The 5,234-nt window shown below is 42.3% G+C and overlaps 1 protein-coding gene across 1 annotated transcript in view; it reads right to left on the reverse strand.

Annotated features, from left to right (window-relative positions):
- LOC119414133 (serine/threonine-protein kinase DCLK2) overlaps positions 1 to 5,234 on the reverse strand; it is a 28,541-nt gene that overhangs the window by 10,181 nt on the left and 13,126 nt on the right. The window lies entirely within an intron of this gene.

Genomic DNA, 5,234 nt, shown 5'->3' on the forward strand with positions numbered 1-5,234 from the left:
AAAAAATTAGCATATTGTGATAAAGGTCATTATTTTCCATAATGTAATGATAAAAATGAAACTTTCATATATTTCAGATTCATTGCACACCAACTGAAATATTTCAGGTCTTTAATTGTTTTAATACTGATGATTATGGCATACAGCTCATGAAAACCCAAAATGCCTGTCCCAAAAAATTAGCATATTTCATCCCACCAATGAAAGACAAGTGTTTTTAATACAAAAAACTCCAACCTTCAAATAATCATGTTCAGTTATGCACTCAATACTTGGTCGGGAATCCTTTTGCATGAATGACTGCTTCAATGCGGCGTGGCATGGAGGCAATCAGCCTGTGGCACTGCTGAGGTGTTATGGAGGCCCAGGATGCTTCGATAGCGGCCTTAAGCTCATCCAGAGTGTTGGGTCTTGTATCTCTCAACTTTCTCTTCACAATATCCCACAGGTTCTCTATGGGGTTCAGGTCAGGAGAGTTGGCAGGCCAATTGAGCACAGTAATACCATGGTCAGTAAACCATTTACCAGTGGTTTTGGCACTGTGAGCAGGTGCCAGGTCGTGCTGAAAAATGAAATCTTCATCTCCATAAAGCTTTTCAGCAGATGGAAGCATGAAGTGCTCCAAAATCTCCTGATAGCTAGCTGCATTGACCCTGCCCTTGATAAAACACAGTGGACCAACACCAGCAGCTGACATGGCACCCCAGACCATCACTGACTGTGGGTGCTTCACACTGGACTTCTGGCATTTTGGCATTTCCTTCTCCCCAGTCTTCCTCCAGACTCTGGCACCTTGATTTCCGAATGACATGCAAAATTTGCTTTCATCCAAAAAAAGTACTTTGGACCACTGAGCAACAGTGCAGTGCTGCTTCTCTGTAGCCCAGGTCAGGCGCTTCTGATGCAGTCTCTTGTTCAAAAGTGGCTTGACCTGGGGAATGTGGCACCTGTAGCCCATTTCCTGCACACGCCTGTGCACGGTGGCTCTGGATATTTCTACTCCAGACTCAGTCCACTGCTTCCGCAGGTCCCCCAAGGTCTGGAATCGGCCCTTCTCCACAATCCTCCTCAGGGTCCGGTCACCTCTTGTCGTTGTGCAGCGTTTTCTGCCACACTTTTCCCTTCCCACAGACTTCCCACTGAGGTGCCTTGATACAGCACTCTGGGAACAGCCTATTCCTTCAGCAATTTCTTTCTGTGTCTTACCCTCTTGCTTGAGGGTGTCAATGATGGCCTTCTGGACAGCAGTCAGGTCGGCAGTCTTACCCATGATTGCGGTTTTGAGTAATGAACAAGGCTGGGAGTTTTTAAAAGCCTCAGGAATCTTTTGCAGGTGTTTAGAGTTACGTCGTTGATTCAGATGGTTAGGTTAATAGCTTGTTTAGAGAACCTTTTCATGATATGCTAATTTTTTGGGACAGGCATTTTGGGTTTTCATGAGCTGTATGCCATAATCATCAGGATTAAAACAATTAAAGACCTGAAATATTTCAGTTGGTGTGCAATGAATCTGAAATATATGAAAGTTTCATTTTTATCATTACATTATGGAAAATAATGACCTTTATCACAATATGCTAATTTTTTGAGAAGGACCTGTAAATATGAGGCCTGTGAAGTGAAAGTGTTGAAACGTTTCAGTTACGGTTCTCTGAAAAAAACCCAGGAAGTTGAGATTTTATGAGGAAGTGGAAGAACTGGCAGTTTTTCTTTAGCAATCAGTCAAAACATAATTCACCAGTTTGAGTCAGGACATCCGGACGGGTTCTTCTTTGTGGTCAACAAAAAACAAGTCCGAACCCGTTCAGAGGTCCTGACTCAACCTTGTTAGATTTATTTAGGATTACAGAACGTGCATCAGGACAGTTCAACAATTATCTGATCGACGACAGATTGCACAACAAAATTAGCAACGCCAGGATCTGAGATCTTTGATCCGTTTTCAGTAGTTTATATTTTATTTTCTGTGTTTTGTTCTGTTACTTCTGTCCTCATTAAAGTTGTCTCTGTGTCTTTTGTGCCAGCCGGCCCTTCTCCTTCAGTCAGTGTTTTTCCAGTCAGCCCGCCACGCCCACCTACACCTGCCACAGCTGCATCCACTTCCCTCATCAGCCTCCAGCCTTTTTATTCCCTCCGTTCCAGATCATTATCAGTGGAATATTGTTGTTTTCTACACCACGTCTGGATCTCCTGCCTCGCCTGGATCCGTCGTTACACTTAATAAATAATCTTCACTGCAGATGCATTAGCATCACTTTTGCATTATGTTACTATTTACTGTAGTCATACTAGTACTGTAATACTAGTATGAAAGTATACTATGTACAGACTCTGTAAAAGACGTTCATCAGTACGTGTCTCTGTTTGAACCTGCACTTAAAATCGGTTGGTGTAAAATTAGAATAATAAAGTGATCTGTTTGTTGTTTTTGACCAGCAGCAATCATGTCTGATACGAAGAAGAGGAAGAGATCTCCAACTTCCAACACATCGCCTGACAGCTCATCAGAACCATCAGTCAGGTAAAACATGATGAACAGAGAACGCAACAACCTGTGATACTTCGCACGCACACACACGCACACACACACGCACACACACGCACACACACACACACCAGGTTACATCTGATTTGAATTCAGAATGTGTTGTGCATCACTGTCAAGTACACCCACACCAAATTTCAGCTCATTATCTTTTAAAATTGCTGAGTTATCATATTTTGTTTTCCTTTTTAGCTAAGGTGGCCATCTTGGATTTTTAATTTGCATCAGGAATGTAAAACTACTCGCTCTCAGCTACGACCGTACCAAATTTCAGCTCAATATCTCAAAGAATGACTGAGTTATAGTCAATTTAGAGTTTTCTGAGGTAGCTGTGGCAGCCATCTTGAACCAAAATGGCTCCAAAAAGTAATAGCAGACATCACAGTGCCGAGACGGTCATTTTGGTATAAGATTTGTGGGGATACACATTGCTGTTAGGGCCGCATTAAAGTTGATAGAAGAGCAAGGCCCTTTGCAGGTGGATGGTGGCTACCTTCAAGCAGTCCCCAATTAGAGAGACAGGTAGGAAGGTACTTGGTGTGTCATCTGGACAGAGCATGGATGATAATGAAACCTGGTGGTGGAATAGTGAAGTGCATGAAGCTGTTCAAAGAAAGAGGTTAGCCAAGAAGAAATATGACAGAGAGAGGACTGAAGAGAGGAGACAGGAAGATAAGGAGATAAGAAGAGTGTGACAGGAAGATGGAAGGAGAACTTTGAGGAGCTAATGAATGGAGAGAATGAAAGAGAAAGAAGAGTAGAGGTCAAAGAAACTGTGGACCAGGAAGTGGGAAAGATTAGTGAGGGTGAAGTCCGGAAAGCTCTGAAAAGAATGAAGAAGAGGAAGGCAGTAGGACCTGATGACCAGTGGAGGTTTGGAAATGTCTTGGAGAGATGGCAGTGAGGTTTTTGACTCATTTACTAAAAGGCATATTTGAGGGTGAGAAAATGCCTGAGGAATGGAGAAGAAGTGTGCTGGTGGCCATTTTTAAGAACAATGGTGATGTACAGAGTTGTAGCAACTACAGAGGAATTAAAGAACTCCATTGTGTCTTTGTGGATTTAGAAAAAACATCTGACAGAGTGCCGAGGGAGGAGGTGTGGTGTTACATGAGGAAATCTGGAGTGGCAGAGAAATAAGTTAAACTGGTTCAGGACATGTATGAGGACAGCAGTACATGTATGAGGACAGCAGGACATGGATGAGGACAGCAGGACAGTGGTGAGATGGGCTGTAGGAGTGACAGATAGCTTCAAGGTGGCGGTGGGAGTGCATCAAGGATCGGCTCTGAGCCCCTTCTTGTTTGCTCTGGCGATGGACCGACTAACAGATGAGGTCAGGCAGGAATCCCCGTGGACTATGATGCTTGCAGATGATATTGTGATCTGTGGTGAGGACAGGGAACAGGTGGAAGAGAACTTGGAGAGGTGGAGATATAGACTTGAAGGAAGAGGAACGAAAGTCAGCCGTAGTAAGACAGAGTACATGTGTGTGAATGAGAGGGAGGAGGAGGGACAGTGGGTATATTGGTAGAAGGATGTTAGAAATGCAACTCCCAGGAAAAAGACAAAGAGGAGATATATGGATGCAGTTAGAGAGGACATGGAGGTAGTTGGAGTGAGGACAGAAGTTGCAGACAGAGTGAGATGGAGGAGGATGATTCGCTGTGGAGATCCATGAAGAGGGAAAAGCCGAAAGAAGAAGAAGAAAAATATATATTTCCTGTTTTGGTTGAATGCTTTTCTATTTACTGGCATTGAGTTTTGTCCTAAATGTGTGTTCATTTACCAGAGTTGATATCAGTAAATAAAATAATCTCCTCTTGTAGCCCACAGAAGAGTGAGCATCAGTCAACCAGTCCCACCAGTCTTTCTTTAAAAAGTGATGCTTCCATATTTTTGCCAGTCAACTTTCGAGAAGATAAAATAGAATGGTATGTGTACAATTTTTCTATTTGTCATTTTACATGTCTTGCACTTTTTATCCAACATTTATTGTTAATTTAGTAACCAGGGCTTTTGCTGAACAAGAACAGAGAAGGTACTTCATAATACAACCTGTTTGCTGTAGGTTCCTTGGAAGTTCCCCTTAAGTACCCTGAAATTACACTGGTAAATGCCCACATATGTACCTTGAGCTTACTCTGTAATTATCTTGTATGTACCCCAGTAAGTACCTTGTAAGTACCCAGTAAATACTTTGTAAATACAGAAAAGGTACACCCTATAAGTAGATTGTAATTAACTTGTACTCCCATAACTACCATTTAGGTACCCTGTAAGTGCCCTGTAACCTGTATGTACTTTCTTAATACAAGTGGGGGGTTGGGTGGTCAAGCTGTATGTGTGCTTGCCCTCTCTGTTGTAGCAGATCTAAAAGCAGGTGTAGAAGGTGCTGAGGTGATCTAGCAGGTTGTTTGTACAGCTGATGGTGCTGTGGAGGTTATGTAATCTGTCATGTGTTGCAGGCCTTGTCATATTTGCTTGGAGTCAGCAGAAGATAAGAAGCCATCCAGTTTCTCTTTATCAATCAACCTTTATTTCTACAGGTAAATCCCATTGAGCCTCCAGGACTCATTTACAAGAGACCTGATTTCAACAAAGAAAGATGACAACAAAGGACAACAGCAACAACAATAAACAGTTATAAAAAAGCATACTACAGTTTTTTTTTTTTTTTTTTTTTTTT

The sequence above is a fragment of the Nematolebias whitei genome, chromosome 1 (assembly GCF_014905685.2).
Source record: "Nematolebias whitei isolate Nwh7 chromosome 1, NemWhi1, whole genome shotgun sequence".
NCBI lineage: Eukaryota > Metazoa > Chordata > Actinopteri > Cyprinodontiformes > Rivulidae > Nematolebias > Nematolebias whitei.